We start from the raw sequence: 23,671 nt of genomic DNA on the forward strand, positions 1-23,671 counted from the left end.
TGAGGGTTTTTTTGTGGAGCCTTTGACAGTTTAATTGATTTGCTTTTGTAAAAGGGTGAGTTTTTAATGATTTTTGTAGGAGTGGAGAGGGTGAGCGTCTAATGGAAAAGGGAAGGGAATTCCACAGGAACGGTGCAGCCCTAAAGAAGTTTTGAATGCGAGCATCAGAGGTGGGAGTACGAACAGAGGATAGACGCAGGTCTTCGGCACAGCGTAGGGTCCTAGACGGGACATGGTTGTATATTAGGGAGCATAGATAGGTGGGAGTAGCATTATGCAGGGATTTGAAAGCAAGAACCAGAATTTTTTATTGAGCCCTATACCTTACGGGAAGCCAATGCAGGGACATATACCGAATGCAAAGCAGCATAAATGATAAAATAGGTCCTAGTGGTAAAATATATATATATATATATATATATATATATATATATATTAAGATATTTATATTCAGTTAGGTGGAAGCATGGTTCAGTTTGTATTAACTCCTCATTGCATTTTGAAATTTCTGACCAGGATTTGATATTTAGAAAATTGGATCTATCAAATCTAAAAAAGACTTCTATTTCAAAACCTGGTCAAAAGAGAACCATCTCTCTATGTTATGCTTTTTTCACGGGTGAGAAAGGCCCAAAACTAATATATATATATATATATATATATATACACATACATGTTTATATATTGTGTTTATTGTGTTTATCACTGTGTTTGCTTAATAAAGCAGCAGTTTGAATTTACTTTATCAAGTGCTCTCTACTAGGTATATATATTTTGGTTGGAGATTGTGCACCAGAGCACAAAAAGACCGGGAACATCGAGTGCTGGGACCTGGAAATAAATATATATATATATATATATATATATATATATATGTTTATCTTTTTTTTTTTTGCATGGCAAAGAATTAAGGATATATATATCTCCTTAATTTGTGTTAATACTCAAGCTCAATATCACCTTAATTTGCATTTCTGTCCACACTGTGACAAAGTACCTTGATCCTGATGAAGTTCCAGTGTGAAGTGTAACTACGATCTTTTTGGATTACATTTGGAATAAATAAATATCATTTATGGAAAGACCTTGAGAAATATTTAAATGTTTCAGATATACTCAAATAAATAAGGAACAACCTATAACTTTTAGCTTTATTGTACATGCCATATATCCTGCTCAATATCTTTATTAAAGTTAATATGCTTTATTTGGCACTGTTTATCACCCCTCCCCTCCATGCAAATTAATTTTTCTTACTTACCTGGAATCAAGTGCTGGGTGAAGCTACCAGCACTGCCTTCCTCACCTCTTCCGACATCACCAAAGACCTAGTAGAGAAGCTTTCAATTTGTGCTTGAGCTGCTAAGTGGTGGGAGGGAGTGGGGAGGGGATTGATAGAGAAAAATAATGATATTGGCTATGGATAGAGTAACCCTTTAACCCCTTAAGACCAGAGGGCGTACTATTACGTCCTTTTTAAAGTGGCTCTAAACGCGCAGGGCGTAATAGTACGCCCTCTGTTTTTTTTTCACTTACCCGGTTGCCGGCGATCCCACGGCGGTGATCGCGGTTGGAGGGACTCCCAGGGAGCCCCCCGTGGCACGTCTGCCCTCTTTAGCCCCCCCGGGCCATGTGAGAGTGAGGTCCTTGCGAGGACCTCACAATCACATGGCCGGGATAGCTGGCTGGTGCAATGCCAGCAGGGGGACTAACTGTAATGACAGTTAGTCCCCCTGCTGGCTGAAAATCAAATTAAAATAAGTTAAATAAGTAAAAAAAAAATATATATATACTTAGATCATATATATATATATTATATATAAATGATCAAAGTATATATATATATATATACACAGAAAAAAGGAGAAAGTTCTTGCACTCACGCTATAGTTTGCCTCGAGAACCGGGTGCTTTGCCAGGGCTTGAATATCCAGGAAATCCAACAGGGTAGCAGCACTCACGGAATAATTTTAAAATCCAATCTTTATTTCGAACAAATTAAAATGAGGTCGACGTTTCAGTCCTACAAACAGGACTTTCCTCAGGACCAAACACATTAATACATGCATACAATTCGATTTATATACAAGATACATAGCATAAACGAGCTTACCCTCAGGTGAAGTGCATTTCCTGATCGGCGTCCTATGCCGCCCTGTGCGCATGTGCAAACCAGGCTCCGCCCCTGTGACGTGATGACGTCATCACGCCCGTTTCCATGACGACCGGAAGCTTAACGCGGTCACCATGGGAACGGAAATGCAACTGCCGAAGTCACTGAAAAACACCCTGGCCGTGAGGGGAACTATTGAAAAAAGATTTGTTGATAAAGTGCATTGAGTGTGTGATTGACTAATAGAAGTCTAAGTTTAATAAGGCAACTTGCTGTTGCTAATAATAGTGCTGTCTATATAAAGTGCTAATAGCTGGAATACATTAAAGTGCAAGTGCATATATAATTGACACTGTGAATATAGTAAATATAGCAAACTGTGCAAACAGTGATATGTACAAAAAGTGCTCAAAAAATATATATGTATAAAGTGCTAAGAAAATATTTTCTAAAGGGTTCATCAACATCACATGCCATATATCTCATGATTACTTAAAAAGAATTTACTTAAAATTTTTTCTAAAAAAGTAGTTTAGTCATTTTTAACAGTAATATCCTGGTGCATGTATATCTCTCTCCACCATAACATACACACAGTACAAATCCAGAAAATCTATCATGGACTATACTGTGTAATTATGAACATCTTTTAATACTACATAGGGGAAATTTAACAAGCTACTCTGTAGTATACTCATTAGAATTTTGCTTTTTCTAGTTTATATGTCATAGTTCCTCCTATGGTGTATGTTATGTAATATACTGTGCACTCTACTGTGAAACTCCACCTAAAAATTTTTTCAAAAAAAATTATTATTATTAGGGTAAAACTACTGCATAGTCATAATAAAAACATTACAAGCTGGAGACAAGGTTCATAGGAATGAGAGGTACGATATGGTTTCATTAAGTCCCTTTGGGGACACCGTATCCAGCTCCGAGATCCAAAATGTTTCCCGATTCAACAACGCGAGAGCACCACGAGCCCATAAGGAGACAAATCCACCTCAGCAGTTAGTCCTTCCGATGACTTATCATACACTAAGTCCCCAGATTTCAGCTGTCGTTCGAAAAAATTGGAGAATTGTGGCGACTGATGATACGCTCCCCAAGGTGTTCCGTGAAAGGCCCCTCATTTGCCACAAGAGGAATAAGAACTTAAAGGACATTTTGGTGCATACAGACCCATACAGAAGTTACTCCAAAGAAACTGACACCCAGAAACAGGGGTCAGTACGCTGCTTAGGGTGTGTAACATGCGGACATATGACGCCTTCCAAGATGTTTAACCACCCGCACACAACGAAGAAGTATACCATACAGCATACCATTACCTGTAGAACGACGCATGTGATTTATAAACTCACATGCCCCTGTGGACTGGCATATGTGGGTAAGACTGAGACCGCCCTGTGTGAAAGGATAAGAGGCCACCGTTCCAGTATCAGGTTGGCCTACAGGGACGGCCAGTCAGACAAGCTGGTGGCTAAGCACTTTTTACAGTTTAATCACCCACTAGCTTCATTGAAATTCTTGGGCATAGACCACGTACCCGTATCACGCAGGGCTGGTGATCGTGGGAAGGCGTTGTTGAATCGGGAAACATTTTGGATCTCGGAGCTGGATACGGTGTCCCCAAAGGGACTTAATGAAACCATATCGTACCTCTCATTCCTATGAACCTTGTCTCCAGCTTGTAATGTTTTTATTATGACTATGCAGTAGTTTTACCCTAATAATAATAATTTTTTTTGAAAAATTTTTTAGGTGGAGTTTCACAGTAGAGTGCACAGTATATTACATAACATACACCATAGGAGGAACTATGACATATAAACTAGAAAAAGCAAAATTCTAATGAGTATACTACAGAGTAGCTTGTTAAATTTCCCCTATGTAGTATTAAAAGATGTTCATAATTACACAGTATAGTCCATGATAGATTTTCTGGATTTGTACTGTGTGTATGTTATGGTGGAGAGAGATATACATGCACCAGGATATTACTGTTAAAAATGACTAAACTACTTTTTTAGAAAAAATTTTAAGTAAATTCTTTTTAAGTAATCATGAGATATATGGCATGTGATGTTGATGAACCCTTTAGAAAATATTTTCTTAGCACTTTATACATATATATTTTTTGAGCACTTTTTGTACATATCACTGTTTGCACAGTTTGCTATATTTACTATATTCACAGTGTCAATTATATATGCACTTGCACTTTAATGTATTCCAGCTATTAGCACTTTATATAGACAGCACTATTATTAGCAACAGCAAGTTGCCTTATTAAACTTAGACTTCTATTAGTCAATCACACACTCAATGCACTTTATCAACAAATCTTTTTTCAATAGTTCCCCTCACGGCCAGGGTGTTTTTCAGTGACTTCGGCAGTTGCATTTCCGTTCCCATGGTGACCGCGTTAAGCTTCCGGTCGTCATGGAAACGGGCGTGATGACGTCATCACGTCACAGGGGCGGAGCCTGGTTTGCACATGCGCACAGGGCGGCATAGGACGCCGATCAGGAAATGCACTTCACCTGAGGGTAAGCTCGTTTATGCTATGTATCTTGTATATAAATCGAATTGTATGCATGTATTAATGTGTTTGGTCCTGAGGAAAGTCCTGTTTGTAGGACTGAAACGTCGACCTCATTTTAATTTGTTCGAAATAAAGATTGGATTTTAAAATTATTCCGTGAGTGCTGCTACCTTGTTGGATTTCCTATATATATATACACATATACACACACACACATATATACCTATATATAAATAAAAATATTTTTAAAAAATTAGATATATATACGTATATATACACATATGTATATATATACATATATTAATTCTACACATATATTTATGTAATAATTTTACATTTTGATATTGGCTATGGATAGAGTAACCCTTTAACCCCTTAAGACCAGAGGGCGTACTATTACGTCCTTTTTAAAGTGGCTCTAAACGCGCAGGGCGTAATAGTACGCCCTCTGTTTTTTTTTCAATTACCCGGTCGCCGGCGATCCCACGCCGGTGATCCCACGCCGGTGATCGCGGTTGGAGGGACTCCCAGGGAGCCCCCCGCGGCACGTCTGCCCTCTTTAGCCCCCCCGGGCCATGTGAGAGTGAGGTCCTTGCGAGGACCTCACAATCACATGGCCGGGATAGCTGGCTGGTGCAATGCCAGCAGGGGGACTAACTGTAATGACAGTTAGTCCCCCTGCTGGCTGAAAATCAAATTAAAATAAGTTAAATAAGTGTAAAAAAATATATATATATACTTAGATCATATATATATATTATATATAAATGATCGAAGTATATATATATATATATATATACACATATACACACACACACATACACTGTCTAGGTGTATTTTAATATTAATATATATATATATATATATATATATATATTAATATCAAATTACACGTAGACTGATACTGATTAAATATATATAATTATTGTTATATATATATATATATATATATTTATATATAATATAAAAAATAAATATGTAAATACGTAAAAAAATAAAATAAAAAAATAATTAAAAATAAAATATTAAAAAATATATAGATGTGTTTTATTTCGTTCTAACTGTATTGTGATATTAATATATATATATATATATATATATTTATATCAAAATACACATAGAACGAAATAATATATATATCTATATACATAAATATATACGTATATATCACTATATATATACCTATATATAAATAAAAATATTTAAAAAAAATTAGATATATATACGTATATATACACATATGTATATATATACATATATTAATTCTACACATATATGTATGTAATAATTTTACATAATTAGGTATCCTAATTAATTACAATTAGCGGGACCTGCCTGACAACCCATGCCGAAAGTACAGGGAATTTAATTTGCTAGCACTATATTTATCCTTATAACTTTCCAAGACACCATAAAACCTGTACATGGGGGGTACTGTTTTACTCGGGAGACTTCGCTGAACACAAATATTAGTGTTTCAAAACAGTAAAATGTATTAGACTGATGATATCGCCAGTAAAAGTGACGTTTTTTGCATTTTTCACGTACAAACAGCACTTACACGGACGATATTATTGCTGCAATACTTTTTACTGTTTTGAAATACAAATATTTGTGTTCAGCGAAGTCTCCCGAGTACAACAGTACCCCTCATGTACAGGTTTTATGGTGTTTTCAAAAATTACAGCGTCAAATATAAGGCTTGTGTTTCATTTTTTCAAATTTAAATTCGCCAGATTGCTTATGTTGCCTTTATGACCCTATGGTAGCCTAAGAATGAAAATTACCCCTATGATGGCAAACTATTTGCAATAGTAGACAACCCAAGGTATTGCAAATGGGGTATGTCCAGTCTTTTTTAGTAGCCACTTAGTCACAAACACTGGCCAAAACAACATAGAAATAACATTTTGCAAAATGTTATAATTTATTCTTCTTCCATAAATATATAAAAACAATATTAACTTCCTAAAGAACAGAAATTATAAAAATTCCTTTTAGTCATGTCATGTCATCAATAGTGATGTCCCGAACAGTTCGCCGGGAACCTTTCGCCGGCGAACATACGCACGATGTTCTGTCCGCCCCCTATTCATCATGGAGGTGGGAGGGTCTGGGAGGGAGGGTCTGCTGCTGATTGGCTGGAATGTGTCTGATGACTGTGAGGTACAGGGTCAAAGTTTACTCAATGATGACGAATAGGGGGCGGACCGAACATCGCGCGTGTTTGCCGGCGAACGGTTCCCGGCGAACTATTCGGGACATCACTAGTCATCAACTATCTCAGCCTTAGTGATATTCTATATAGAAAAACAAAGAATTTAATAACCTTCAGTACTTTGTAACCAGAAACCGATCATATCACTTCCACAATATAGCTTTCCTCTAAATTAACTAATAATTGGTAAAATAGAGTAGCTGTTTTTATACTCTATCTATTTGTGTCAGATGTAGAAGCTGAAATTCAGAGAAATTGAGTGAATTCCCTGTTGTATTTCAAGGAAGATGAGATTAATGTATTAATGTAATATAATGTAGTTTGTGTATTCTTCATCTGAACAAGATGGGAGAAAATAGAATCATGCATTCATATATATTCAAAGAGGCATTCATTTGTAAATTTGGAAGGAAGAACAATCTGAAATCTATGAATGAGATTTCAGTGTGGCAGGTTTAATGTCATACAATATGTTGAGGCCATGGATAAAAGGCAGAACATAACTATACTATGTGACATAAAACTGTAATTTTCAGGAAATTATGAATTATGGAAAAGCTTGATGTTAGCACAAAGATTAATAAATGGTTTTGAAAGGTTTGAAAGGACTCGGTCTTGGAAAGAAAAATATAATCTTAATAAAAAACTAAGTAGTTGAATGAAGAGGTCACCATAGACTGAAAGCATCATTCAATCTAAGTGGCACAGAAAGAGCTTTGACAAGCAGACCAATAGCTCTGGAGTCATTCCTGAATAATTCTTGAACTAATCCTGAAAATAGTTTGGATTTCCAGATTTTTTTATCTGAAAAAAGCAAGTGAGCAATAATCTTCAAAAACAAAAAGTTGAAATTTAGAGTTAAAGGGACACTATAGTCACCCAAATGACTTTAGCTTAATTAAGCAGTTCATAGCTCAATTCACTGACATTTAGGAGTTAAGTCACTTTTGTTTGTTTATGTAGCTCTAGTCACACTTCATCTGGCAGCCTACATGAAAACAAAATGGCTTCCTTTTCAATCAAATGTAACTTACTTTAAAAGTTTTTTTAGCTCCTGCTCTGTACATTGAACTTTAAGTGCATACAGGAGTATCCTGCAGAGTCTAGCAAGCTATTAACCCCTTAAGGACACATGACATGTGTGACATGTCATGATTCCCTTTTATTCCAGAAGTTTGGTCCTTACGGGGTTAAAGGAGAAGGAGATAAGAAATTCTAAATTAAACTGAATTTTCAGTCAAGGCAAATGTAAACATGACTGTTGACTAACAGGACATGACTGTTTATAGGAAGTGTTTAGGAAGGCTGTGTAAGTCACATGCAGGGAGGTGTGCCTAGTCCTGCAGAAACAACATGATTTAACTCCTAAATGGCAGAGAACTGAGCAGTGAGATTGCAGGGGCATGTTCTATACACCAAAACTGCTTCATTAAGCTACAGTTCTTATTGTGACAATAGTGTCCTTTTAATTTGGTTAAAATGTTGTGAATCTTTTGGCCAAATTGCTCAAATACATGAGTTCATTGGATTCATTTCCTACAATTGGTTTCTCCTTTGGCATTAGTGAATACCTGAATAGCATTTTGTATCAATTTCATTGAATTCTAAATAAATGTAATTAAAAGGCCAATATAGAACTTACTGGTTTTCCGTATGCTATTTTTTATTTATTTTTTAACCAGGCTAAAATGTCAGTTCTTTATTTCAAAGTTTTTAGTAAGCAATTCTTTATATTATGCCACTAACCAAAATTATAGCAATAGAAAAAAATAAGATCTGCTAGCACCATTTTACCTTCAAATAAAGAAAGTACGTCTTCCTACTTTAGAATATAGAGAATGTTATTGATGATCCATTAAAAAAACCTTGAAAGTCAATAAAGAATAGCAAATATCAATATAAATATATATGTACTTAATTTTTAATGATATTTATTAATCCCTAGTAGTTGGAAAACCCACTTTTTAATCATTTGTGAAACTCTAACTATTAAATATAGCTCAGTAGCCAAATCTGGGTGATTCTACTTTGCCTAAGGCTGTAGAATTTGTGATCAAAGTCAAATACATTTTTTTATAAGAATTGTTAGAATAATGAGACAGACAAGAATCATTAGGAAAAAGAAAAACAATACTATACATTTTTAAAAAGAGAATTCATGTTAAAGAAAAGATAACATGCAGAACAAAACTATATCTGCTACACATAAGAGCTCAGTGTCATCTCTCATTGGATTGCAAAATTGCTGACATCATAGGATCTTGAATATGGTTGCTACAGCATGATGTCTATTGAGAAATTAACCTATTGGCCCAGTTCTGGTGGCTTAATAACTTGCAAAATGTAGGCAACAAATTAGCTTAATTGGAGAAAAAATACATATTTTTAATTGATTTTGTCATTGTCCATATTACAATTTACTAAACAAAATCATGATTGCATAAATTCTAAAACGTTTCCTTTTAATGATAATTAAATCATGTTTACCTACATTGACTGATTTTATTTTTAAAAAAATGTGTTAGCCACTCACAACATGATCTTACTTCACCTGTCGGGCTGAGTGGTCAATCAATATCATGGTCAGGTTCCTACAGTTGACACATTGATGAGGATGATATGATGATGATGATGATGATGATGCTAAGTGTCCCCTGTATGATTTGTGGTGGGGCAGTAGTAAGAATATGGTAACCAGATTATTATGTACCCAATAAAAGATAAATGTATTTCGATAGCAATATCAAAATTAGACCAGATCCCTCTCTCCATCAGCAATGTGTTGGGTCTACAAGAGTCTTCATCAACTCATAATTTGACATAGTGCATAGCATAATTAAGTAGTTAACACTGCCCATACGTGACAAAAAGTGGGCATTTCACACAGCTCATTTCTTTAGAAATCTTGATTAGTACTAATGTTAAATCTAACTCTTCATTTAAAAAAGTTAAATCTAACTTTTCATTTATCCTCTGTAGTCTTTCTTCTCCCTCATTAATCAAAGCTGTCTATATCTCTCTTCTTACCCAACCCTTTTTTTTGTTTACTAAAGTCACCATTTTCACATCTTATATTTGTCCCTTTATTACCACCTTCATACCTTCCTAGTGTCCCTATTTAGGAAGAACAGTTCCTATTTTGGGCCCAAGACACCTTGTCCCTCTTTTCTATCCCTATGCGTCTATTTTCAATGAGCTCTATATTGTTGGTGTGTCTGACTGTGTAACAGAACTCCACATCAAATATACTCATAGTATTGTGTGTTTAAACAACAATAAATATGTTTAGAAATCAGTTTGTGTAAAAAGGATACATTGTTCTTGTTCCAAATTACATTTTAATTTCATAAATTGTTATTAGGAAGTCATCACAACATTCTCAGAACTGTCTTGCCTCTACTCATACTCCTAGAACTAATGTTGCCTTGTTTGTACATTTGAAATGTTGACAGGTATGCAGACACAATACATTTTAAGTTACTTTTCTCCACAGAAATCCATTGAGTACAAGCTCTCCAACTACTGCCTCTGCAAACACACATTACTTTCTTAGGCTCCTTCCTGTCTCAAACCCCCTTCCCTAATAAGAATTCTCCTTATGCTCAGACTCCCTGTTTCTTCTTAGACCTCACTCTTCCTTTGCAAACCCTTTGTATCAGAGCCACTAATGCCTAACACATCATTTACTTGTCTTGATGCATTTTTTCTTTTCACAAAAACTAAATCTTAATTTCCCTAGATATGTATATTTTTCCAATTGGCCTATTCGTAGGTCAGTTGATATGAATATTCTCTCTCTATATTGCAATTTAGTTACTCTAATATAAATTGGTCAGAATTGGTGAACATGTCGGGTGCAATTCCTATTATCTAGCACAAGCAAAGAATTTTGTAAGACTAAATTCATTTTTAGATAACTGTGGCATTCATTATTGCCCAAAGGAAATAAACAGAAAGGTTAAGTATCAGTATTTCTCCACACTAATTTCTCACGTGTTGAGAGTGAGTTTATGCAGTTGCAGCCAAAGTAAATAAATCGGAATGGAATTCATGCTTGTCACCACAACATTTTCTATAAGGCAGTGTTCATTTTGGCGCAAATTTCAATTTAGTTTTAGTCATTAGTCTTTCGACTAAAAAGCCATTTTAGTTTTAGTCGTATTTTAGTCATGTGAATTGTTTTAGTTTTAGTCTAGCTTTAGTCGACTTAATCTCCAGTAAATTTTAGACACAACTAAAATGTTATGGGTTTAGTTAAAGCTTCTGACTCTTTTGCCCCTTCCTCAACCTCTCTGTGTCTCTTTGTGTCCTCCCAGACCCACTAGGTGTCTCTCTCCCACGTTCCTCTGTGCAGTGTTAATATTGGCAGCAAATTTCCATTTAGTTTTAGTCATAGTCTTTTGACTAAAAAGCCATTTTAGTTTTAGTCATCTGAATTGTTTTAGTTTTACTCTTACTTTAGTCAACTAAATCTCAAACATTTTAGTCATTTAAAATTTTACTAAAAATTGTTAGTCGACAAAATTAGCACTGCTGTAATAACCATTTTCCATGCATTAAAATGGCAATTTATTTTATGTTGCCAATTTAACATTCGTTTTGAATATACTTGGTACCACTTTCCACTTTGAATATAACATGCCAATAATTATTCCACTTGCTTCTGTAAGATTTTCAGTCCAAATGTAACACTTAAACACAATATAGTGTCAGGGAGAATATAGGTCACTGCTAAAATGTTCTCTTTTCAAATATTATTATTTTATTGATCACAAAAGAAAAGTAGGTGAACAAAGGTCAGATAAAATACAGGCTTCAGATTAAATTGCATACCTATGGTGCATAATATCGGCTCAGCCATGAGTCACAGATTTCAAGCCTTTTTTTTTTTAAAGCCCTTTCATCCTTGTTAGCTGTCAATCTTGAGTTAAGTATGGCAATTTTGAAAAATTGTTTATATCCTGTAAGCTCTTACAGGCAAGTAACTCATTCTGCTTCTAGATCAGTGTATTTGTACATATGTGTTCTAATATGTATTACACCCCAATATAGCATGTTGTATCCTGCATTAACTAATGTAGCATTGTGTCTCCTTATGTTCTTCAGCCTAGGTACCATGGAAAAAAGCATGCATGCTTTACTTTCTGTAGCTCTGTATACAGTCATACATAATAACCTAAATGTGGATAGCACTTAAAGGACCACTCTAGTGCCAGGAAAACATACTCGTTTTCCTGGCACTAGAGTGCCCTGAGGGTGCCCCCACCCTCAGGGACCCACTCCCGCCGGGCTCTGGGGGGAGGAAGGGGTTAAACTTACCTCTTTCTCCAGCGCCGGGCGGGGAGCTCTACTCCTCCTCCTCTTCTTCCTCGCGACGTCATCGGCTGAATGCGCATGCGCGGCAGGAGCCGCGCTCGCATTCAGCCGGTCGCATAGGAAAGCATTCATAATGCTTTCCTATGGACGCTTGCGTGCTCTCACTGTGATTTTCACAGTGAGAAGCACGCAAGCGCCTCTAGCGGCTGTCAGTGAGACAGCCACTAGAGGCTCTGGAGGCTGGCTTAACCCTCAGAATAAACATAGCAGTTTCTCTGAAACTGCTATGTTTATAAAAAAAAGGGTAAAAGCTAGCTGGACCTGGCACCCAGACCACTTCATTAAGCTGAAGTGGTCTGGGTGCCTAGAGTGGTCCTTTAAGAAAAACAAATGTGCGTGCAAATAAATGAATAAGCTGCAATCACCTAAAGTGACAGAAATTATAAAAAAAATAAAAAAGTGCTTAAGTGCTGTGCTTTAAATTACGCTTAACCAATGCTCAATAGGAATTCTGTAAAAAATTAACAAACACAATCTAGTGCAGATTATCCTTATTACAAATATAAAATTATTAATATACACATATGTGGGTTGCACTCACATTTACCAGAGCCCTATTAACTCAGGCTCTGGGTGAGAAGAGCTTCGCTTGAGATGGAATAACTTCCACAACACTCAGACCAGAAGACCTTTACTCCAAATAGTGGCAATCTTTATTTGTAATAGCCATACACACACTGTCAGATACACATACACATGTGTGACATAGCTCCTATACTCCGACTGAGTATCTCTGCCAAGTATTCCCTTTCTCTGAAGCAGGATAGCTAGAGTGATAATAGCCATATATACTATACAGTCATATTTACTGCATCCTTCTATTAAGCAATATGTATTGTATCTCTTCTTATATATATTTGCTTACTGCTCCCTTCACATCTCCTTTGGTGGTGAGGCAATTACATAATTGTTCAAAACATACAAAACAAAATCTATTTGGTAGATATGCCAGTCTGGTAGGGGGTTAAATGGGTTAAACCTTTGGATATCCGAGCAATAGAAATCCAAGAAATTATGAAATCCCATTGTGTGTTTCTTCAACATCTCTCTTTTAAATGTATACATCCAACTCCAGGGGACTAAGATAACCTGTGTTGCTGCTGTACATGTCATTCATACATTTAATCTTACAGAAATAGCATATCATTACATCTTTAATTCTGTTCACTTGAGAATATGATACACCTGTAAATGTTAATTTAACCTGCAATTGGTTCAGAACCTAGAGATAACATCTACTTTAAAGAACAATGGAACACTGGTTATTAAAACTTTTCTATACAATATGCTTAATTAAATGGATGCATTCAGCCTAGGAAACAGTTTTCCCAGTAGGATATCATTATCTCGCAATTTATGAAAATTGAGCTACCGAAGGAAGCTAACATATTTTCAAAATGTCAGTACGAAATAATCAGTCTATTATGTCAGTGTTCACAAACTGTACTTTTCACCTTTGTATTAAAAAGCTACCAGTAAATTGCTTCTGTCATGGTGTTATAGTTAAAGAGAACACAACTTCCTTACAATTAAATGTTTGCTAAATCACTGAGTTTTATTCTTTGGTATTATTGCATGAATAATAGCACAATGAAAAATAATTATGGCTCTTGAAAGAAATGCAAAAAGGTTTTTGAAAAGTGAAAAACGCACATGTATTCATCAGTTTATTTTATTTCGTGTATGCACTAGTTAAACCTAGAGGGCAATTGTTGAGTAATTTGTCTTAATACAAATTAAAAAAAATATATTCATCTTTTATATAATTATCAAACAAAGGCAGAGTTTTGATATTGTTGGGCCGATAATCACTACGTTTTGATCATCATTAACACAAAACACATTAAAATTAATATTGTGTAATTTGTATTCTTTGAGAATATTTATACTCTTTAATTAACAGTACAAACATTTAGAAAACCAAAAGCAAATTGAAATTAAATATAGATCACATTTTTAGATTTTTATATTCATTAAATATTTTAGAATTTCTTGGGCTAGGTCTTCTCAAGCTGATCTCAGGATAGGCTTAGAAGGACAGATTTTCAGGAAGCTGTCCAGGGGTGCTTGGGTTTATAAATAATATATTTTGCCTTCTTGAAATATTTATATTGACACCAGTGGTTAGGTGTCCTTCCTTCAACCTGCTTTGTATTCTTTCGGTACAATGTTCAACAGTGATATTTTAGGGTTCCCTTGTTCTACTTGTGAGATTCTCTTTTCTTTTTTACTCATTAATAGTGCATAACCCTACAGGCAATTAACAGGATTACTCAGCAGTAACAACTGAAAATGAAAAACCTTTCCATTTTCAACTGATGCAAAATCACAATACAGAAGGCTCAACATTCCCACTAACCTGTTTTCAGATGGCGAGTGGAAATTAAGCCTGTGTGAGCAGCTGTGGGGCAAAACACTCACAACTGCATACTGCTTGCAGGAATCTGGCAAGGGCTCTGAAATCTCGGAGACTATCTAATTGAGAGCAGCCATGAGGAGCTTCCCCATCAGTATGAATGTTTGGGATTTGTAACATATTTATTGTAGTCAACAGAAAAAAAATATACAAAGAAATAAGTGTGGTTAATAGGTGCTTAATACAAATACATAATGTAACAATGGCTATGACAGACTGTGGATAATCCTTGTAATCCCATAATGGTAATACAATAAACAAAACTTGTACTCTATGTTTAGGTCATAATCCCCACCAAAAACAGAAAGTGTGAGTGAAGCACTATGTCCTACAATTTCTCTACGAAATAAATTACTTAACAGAAAATCAAAAATCACTGGCTCCAAGATTGTAGATATATTGTCAAATATAGGGTGACAATACCCTCTTTTAAACCCAAGGCGTAGTATACCAGAAATTAATCACTGATGCTCTTGTTGGATAAGTAGATTTATTGAAGGTATATATTCAATTATATCTATATTAAAATGTGTAAAACAAATGTATGTTAAAGTTCCTCTACGCATTGTTCTAGCATAATGCATATAGGAGGTTATAATAAATCTATACATAATGTAATCCTTTCCCTGACCTTGGTTTTGCCTTTATAAATCTTCCCCTGAATCCCCATCTATCTAGTGATCTGTCTATCTATCTATCTATCTATCTATCTATCTATCTATCTATCTATCTATCTATCTCTTACTAAATCTACTTTTCTAACAAGAACATCACTGATTCCTTACTTGTATTCTACTTCCGTGTTTCCCAGAAAATAAGACATCATAGACATAGATTTGCGGGATTCCATTCATAAGTAAGTTTATCTATGTTTGGACAAGTTTCCCCGAACATGGATACACAAGATTCCATTCGCGAGTAAGCTTATCTATGTTCGAGAAAGTTTCCCCGAACATAGATATGCAAAATTCCATTCGCGAGTAAACTAATCTAGGTTCGGGGACATTTCCCTGAACATAGATTTGTGGTTTTCTATTAGCGAGTAAGCTAATCTATGTTCAGGAAAGTTTCCCCAAACATAGATTTCAAGATCCCATGCCCTAGTGAACTGGTGTATGTTCCCCCAAACATAGACCTGCTTTCTAGCACACGATTTTCCCCGAAATAAGACCTTTACCTCGAAAATAAGCCCTAGTGCACTTTCATGTGTCATGTCATGTGATCATACAATTAGCAAATTGAGCTTTTTTCCCAACAAATGGTGAAATATACATTAATGCTTCTTAAAAACAAACAAAATATAAATAATCTATATATGATGGGATATGTCTAAAACACACAGGAGAAACAAATAACCCAATTCAGCAGACACCAATAGCAAACATTATATGGAGAAATGTCACCCATAGACTTTTTAAAAGGAGCTCTCTACTCAATTAATAATGACATATACATTACAGCTTGACAAAGGCCCTAAGGGGTCAAAATGTTGTTTTCTGGTTCTTGGGTCCAATAAAAATTGCCTACTTTTTTTGAATTCATTGGAGTGCCTGGATTATTTTCTATATTCAAAAATATACATTAAAGGGACACTATAGTCACAAGAAAACTGGGGATTGTCTGCCTGGGGTCCAGTGGGGACTTTTTCCCTGGGGTTGAATGGGGAATGCATCTTTCATCTCCTTTCTATTCCCTTGTGCACCCTCTGTAATGATGTTGGGACATCATATTCTAGCTCCTGACAGAGGGTGCATGAGGGAGCAGAAGGGAACATTTCATCAAAGCTCTCTTGCTACTCCCACCAGATGCCTCCTCTCTTCCTTCCATTTCGGGCATGCCCTAAGGTGGCTGACCACCTTCTGGGCCCTCTCTGATGGCCATTGACTTGATCCTTGCAGTGCCCCTCACCTTCTGGAAGGTGCTACGAGGAGCTGTGTGCAGATTGAAACCCTCTGTGTGCACCCTAGAAAAAAGTTCATTAGAGGGAACAGATCCCGCCCACTTCTCTATTTTTTCTATCCATTCTAAATAATGTATATGCATTTAAATTGCCCAGTCAAGTGTTTCATTCCACCAAGTCTCAGTAATCCCAATGAGTCATACTGCTCCTTGTATGTCAATATATAAAGCTCCCCCATATTCACACACAAGCTTCTTGCATTAGCAAACAGACAATTAAAGTAAAAATGTGTTTCTTGAACTTTATTTGAACAACATGTAAATAAAACCTTCTTGCATTGCCTTTTAATCTATCCCCCTCTCCTCCATCCTTGACTTCAGCAGAATTTCTGCTCTTTTCTGTACTATCTACCACATTTACCCTTTTTTGACCCTCCCCCTTACTCTTAGTTTGAAGCTTTCTCCAACCTTCTAGCCATCCTCTCAGTGGAACTAAACTCATGAGGCAGACAATTGCCCAGAGAATTGCAAATACTTCTCATTGAGTTGCATTGGAAGATCTGTGATTGGACAGGAAAATAAAGTCAGGGCTGGGGAAGAAGGGGAGGACCTGCAAGGGCAGTAGACAAGAGAGCTGCAAGTTTTGCAAGCTGTTTTTAGATTATACCCCCAATGAAAAGAATGCATAATTAAATGGGTTTATCTATTAAAATTTAAATTTAACCCCTTAAGGACCGGACTGTTTTTGCGATGTTGTACATTTGCGACCAGGCATCTTTTTACACTTTTGTGGTGTTTGTGTTTAGCGGTAATTTTCCGCTCTCTCATTTACTGTTCCCATACAAATTATATATTGTTTTTTTCAGGACAAAAGGGGCTTTCTTTACATACCATTATTTATATAATCTCATGTAATTTAATTTTTTAAAAATGAAAAAATATGATGAAAAATTTAAAAAAATACATGTTTTTTGACTTTTATGTGAAAAATCTTTTACTCATCTACAAAAGCGAATGAAAAAAACTGCTAAATAGATTCAAAATTTTGTCCTGAGTTTAAAAATACCCAGTGTTTACGTGCTTTTTGCTATTTTTTTGCATGTTATAGGGCTATAAGTACAAGGAGGATATTGCGGTTTCAAAACGTACATTTTTAAAATGTATCAATAGTGACATTTTAACACTATTATCTGTCATAAATCGCTGAATAACACTCCACATGTACATATTTTTTTTAAAGTAGACAACCCAGGGTATTCAATATGGGGTATGTCCAGACTTTTTTAGTAGCCAGTTAGTCGCAAACACTGGCCAAATTTAGCGTTCATATTTGTTTGTGTGTGAAAAAAGTAAAAAACTAAATTGAACGCTAATTTTGGCCAGTGTTTGTGACTAAGTGGTTACTAAAAAAGACTGGACATACCCCATTTGCAATACCTTGGGTTGTCTTCTTTTGCAAATGGTATGCCATCATGGGGGTAATTATCATTCCTGGGCTACCATACGCTCTCAAAGGCAACGTAACCAACCTGGCCATTTTCAATGTAAAAATATTTGACCCATATATTTGACCCTGTAACTTTCAAAAACGCTATAAAACCTGTACATGGGGGGTACTGTTATACTCAGGAGACTTTGCTGAACACAAATATTAGTGTTTCAAAACTGGAAAATGTATCACAACAATTATATCATCAGTAAAAGTGCTGTTTGTGTTTGAAAAATGCAAAAAAAGTAACTTTCACTGACAATATCATCACTGTGATATGTTTTACTGTTTTGAATCACTAATATTTGTGTTCAGCAAAGTCTCCCGAGTAAAACAGTACCCCCCATGTACAGGTTTTAGGGTGTCGTAGAACGTTACAGGGTAAAATACAGTGATAGCAAATTAAATTCTCTGGACTTTCGACCTGGGTTGGCAGGCAGGTCCCTTAAATTGCAATCAATAAAATAACTTAATTATGTAAAAATATTACCTAAATACGCACGTAGAATTTAAATATATATGCATATTTATATATTTGAAGTCTACGTGTACATTTATGTAATTCTTTATGTAATTTTGTATATGGACATATGAATAGTTTGTATTCTTTTTATTTATTTATATATACATAGATATATATACAATTTCATTCTAAGTGTATTTTGAAATAAATATATATATATTAATATCAAAATACAGTTAGAATAAAATTTTGTATAGATATATAATTTTTTAAAACATTTTTATTATTATTTTTACATGTTTAATTTAATTTAAATTACTTATTATTTGTATTTTATAATAATATGTATATACAATATATATAGTTATTATTTATATTATATATATACGTGTGTAATTTAATTATAAGTGTATTTTTATATTAATATATGTACATATTAATATAAAAATACACTTAGCATGACATTATATATATGATATATAGACATATATTATTTAGGTATAATATATGTCTATATATCATATATATATATACACATATATAATAATAATGTTTTTTTATTAACTATAACTTTAATTTTTTTTTTATTTTACACATGCAGGGAGACTGCCTGTCAGCACAGGCAGTCCCCCTGCAGGCAGACACATGGACACCTATTGTGACCATGTGGTCGCCCTGTTGGGCGATCACATGGCCACAGGGGTCCTAATTCGCCATGGGGAGACTGTCTGGGCTGCAGGCAGTCTCCCCATAACGGGAGCACCGCCGATCGCCGCCGGGGGAACGACGGCGATCGGGTAAGTACATCTTAAATTTAGGACGGTTCAGGACCGTCGTCGGTCGGCAATGAAAAAATGCCGTCCTGAACCGTCCTACGTCCTTAAGGGGTTAAAAACTTTTTTTCTGTGTTTGTTCAGGTAGTAGAGTGCCCCTTTAAAAAGATAAATTATGGTATGTAGTAACGAGCTAGAATTTACTGTCATTTAAAGGGACAAGACGGATCCCAGCAGAGAAATGAATATCTCTGCACTGCACAATTTGGTGTAGTAGCAAAGAGGAAGGTACATGATACTTTTATGGACTGATTTTCATCTTCCCTTGCTTTGAACACACGCATTGGGAGAAAGGAGCTAATTAATACTGCCAACAGTCTCTGAACCCCTTCTAGATCAATAATGAGTTTTTTTATAGATTGGTCTTTAAATGTATTATTCCCGTGGTATGAAGGTATCTTACCTACGTAGACTAGGATTATTATTTGATCACGGCTATTTGAAACATTTTACGATAAATCACTTGGGTACCAAAAGCTCAGACTTGCTGTAGAATGGTACTACTTTTATCAATAAAATATATTTTTGTTTGTTTTTGTTCCAATAAGTAGGAAAAAAAAATCTCTTAGAACAATGAAAATCTTTGTGTACAAAACTCTATAAAAGTTAAATAAATTGTTGTAAACTGGGCATTAAAATATACTACTTTGAAGTTACTTTTAGCAATCTGATGGGTTCCATAAAACATTCAGCCAAGTAATTTCCAGAGTAACTATATAAAGGTTGATGTTCCCTCATAGAATTAAACTGCACAGATCATGCACCTGTCTTGATGTGGACTAGATTCCCCTGAAATTGAAGGCACACCTGCTTAGATAAAATATTGATGAATGTCCTGCCTAATGTGCCCTGTCGTATGCCAACCCAGCTGCATATTTTCAGTCATTCAATTGCTTCTTTTTGCTTTCTCTCTGGTCACGACATTCATCTACTGTGTTACCAACCACCTTAATTTGTTTTTGGATAGTCTTGCAGCACAGGTCAACTGTGCAAATCATGACTAATATTTGTTTTTCTATTGAATCCAATGAAATTGTGTAAGCTATAAGAATTTTTTCTTTAAGAGTAAACATGCTTTTTTTTTGTTTAGTAAATTGAAAATTCATAGTAAATGCTTCATATTAAAATGTCACAAAAGCCATATGTCTTTAATGGCAATGCCAAATATTGCCGTCGCATTTAAATAGTGGCCCCCTGATGTGCTTCTGTTTTGACTTGTCTGGGCAGAACTGATGAGCTTAAATATATTTTTGTGGGGTCACATTGCCATTTTAAATGTCACTGGCTAATGTTTATAGTCAAACATTGAGGAAAATAGTACTTTTCCTATTAAAACTCCAACATAAAGTTAGATATAAAAGATTGTACACTGTTTCTTATGTAATAAAGTATCCAGTAAGAATACAAATTATATATTTATATATTGTGATGGTAGTAGAAAATATCCCCGTCAAGCATTCCCTTCTTCCCATAAAAGAAAATCACCCAATATTCCACGAGTAGAAATATCCCTGGAATCGCCGAATAATCCACACATGAGCCAAAGCTTAATGCTGGAACAAGGCTGATTTACTGGCACACAGAACTCACAATTTATGCAACACAAAACTCCTCCTCTGGGCCAGGCTAGATAATTGAGTTGCTACAATACACAAAGCTCAATTATCTGCGGGCCAGAAACATTACAATTTATAACAATTTCAGAAACATACTTTCTATAAGACATACAATTGTACTTTTAACATCCCTGGATAGCTGAGGATACTGGTAGTCACATATCCAAATCTCACAAATTTCCGTTCGGTAGTTTCCGTGTCGCATCGTGTGGAAGTTTGACCGGCTTGCCATGTGGAGGTATCCGGGTTACAGTTCCATAGAATCAGTAGCAAGAGCCGGTCTCTGTTCGCATCTAACTACACGAAAACTACCGTTCGTATGGTTCAGCTGGTTACCTGTGAATGTTCCCCTCATCCGGCAGATACCATCTACTGAACGCCAGTTTGATTCGTGGAGGGGAACGTATTCATCCAGGACTTCCATGGGGGACCGGGCGTTCGCATGTTTCCCGTACCGAAAACCGTTCCATGCAATTCATGCGTAAGCCCTGCTGACCGCACTCGTGAGTTTTAAGATGGCCGCCATCCTTTGTTCTCGCCACGTGTTCGTATGTCGAATGGCGGCCACCTAGTAGCAATTAAGTTGCGGTTTTCTCTGTGTTCTAATTGCTACTTGCTACCCAGGGTGTGTGGTCCCCGTTCGGTACACGAATACATTCATTCTTGACATTTGGAACCGAACAATATAGACCTTAAAAATAGCAGGGAGAGAATTAAACTGAAGCATATAGGCAATTGCATAAAAGTCCTTCACACACATATATATATATATATATATATATATATGTGAAGGACTCTGTGTATATATGTGTATATATATATATATATATATATATATATATATATATACACACATATATACACAGAGGTGATACTCGAAAAATTAGAATATCGTGCAAAAGTTAATTTATTTCAGTAATGCAACGTAAAAGGGGAAATTAATATATGAGATAGACACATTACATGCAAAGCATGATAGTTCAAACCGTGATTTGTCATAAGTGCGATGATTATGGCTTACAGCTCATGAAAACCCCAAATCCAATATCTCAGTAAATTAGAATATTGTTAAAAGGTGCAATATTCTAGGCTTACAGTGTCCCACTCTAATAAGCTAAGTAAGCCATAACACCTGCAAAGGGTTTCTGAGCCTTTAAATGGTCTCTCAGTCTGGTTCAGTAGGAATCACAATCATGGGGAAGACTGCTGACCTGACAGTTGTGCAGAAAACCATCATTGACACCCTCTATAAGGAGTGAAAGCCTCAAAAGGTAATTGCGAAGGAAGTTGGATGTTCCCAAAGTGCTGTATCAAAGCACATTAATAGAAAGTTATGTGGCAGGGAAAAAGAAAAAGGTTCGAAGAAAAAGGTGCACAAGCAGCAGGGATGACCGCAGCCTGGAGAGGATTTTCAGGAAAAGGCCATTCAAAAGGGTTGGGGACATTCACAAGGAGTGGACTGAGGCTGGAATCAGTGCATCAAGAGCCACCACACACAGACGGATCCTGGACATGGGCTTCAGATGTCATATTCCTCTTGTCAAGCCGCTCCTGAACAACAAACAACGTCAGAAGCGTCTTACCTGGGCTAAAGAAAAACAGACCTGGTCTGTTGCTCAGTGGTCCAAAGTCCTCTTTTCTGATGAAAGCAACTTTTGCATTTCATTTGCAAACCAACTACCCAGAGTCTGGAGGAAGAATGGAGAGGCACACGCTGCAAGATGATTAAAGTCAAGTGTGAAGTTCCCACAGTCTTTGTTGATTTGGGTAGCCATGTCATCTGCTGGTGTTTGTCCACTGTGCTTTATTAAGTCCAGAGTCAATACAGCCATCTACCAGCTTTATGGGGATGCTGACTTCATTTTCCAGCAGAACTTGGCACCTGTCCACACTGTCAAAAGCACCAAAGCCTGGTTTAAGGACCGTGGGATTACTGTGCTTGATTGGTCAGCAAACTCGCCTGACCTGAACCCCACAGAGAATCTATGGGGCATTGCCAAGAGAAAGATGAGAGACATAAGACCGAACAATGCTATTGAAGCATCCTGGTCTTCCATAACATCTCAGCAGTGCCACAGACTGATAGCTTCCATGCCACGCCGCATTGAGGCAGTAATTGCTGCGAAAGAGGCCCAAACCAAGTACAAATGCATGCTTATACTTTTCAGAGGTCCGATATTGTTCTATGTACACTCCTTGTTTTATTGATTGCATGTAATATTCTAATTTACTGAGATTGTGGATTTGGGGTTTTCATGAGCTGTAAGCCATATTCATCGCACTTATGACAAATCAGGGCATGAACTATGTTGCTTTGCATGTAATTCATCTATCTCATATATTAGTTTCCCCTTTTACGTTGCATTACTGAAATAAATGAACTTTTGCACAATATTCTAATTTTTCAAGAATTATAGATTTTTTTTACATCTTCTGTTAGTTAGAGAGTCAAAGAGTTTTGCAGATTATATGCCATGGAACATATCACAAACAGAGCTACTTAGAAAACAACTGGGAAACTTTCTAGAAGTTCTTGTTAGACTTGAATATTCCATGAATATGTATCTCTATCAACCTTTGTTGGAAGACACAATTATTAATCCTTCCTAGATGCTCAGAACACTAGCTAAAAATATGTGAGGTCTGTCCTTAAAAAAGACCAGCTGTTAATATAGTGAGACCAGTTTGTGCAACATT

Source organism: Pelobates fuscus, chromosome 9, assembly GCF_036172605.1.
Source record: "Pelobates fuscus isolate aPelFus1 chromosome 9, aPelFus1.pri, whole genome shotgun sequence".
Classification (NCBI taxonomy): Eukaryota; Metazoa; Chordata; class Amphibia; order Anura; family Pelobatidae; genus Pelobates; species Pelobates fuscus.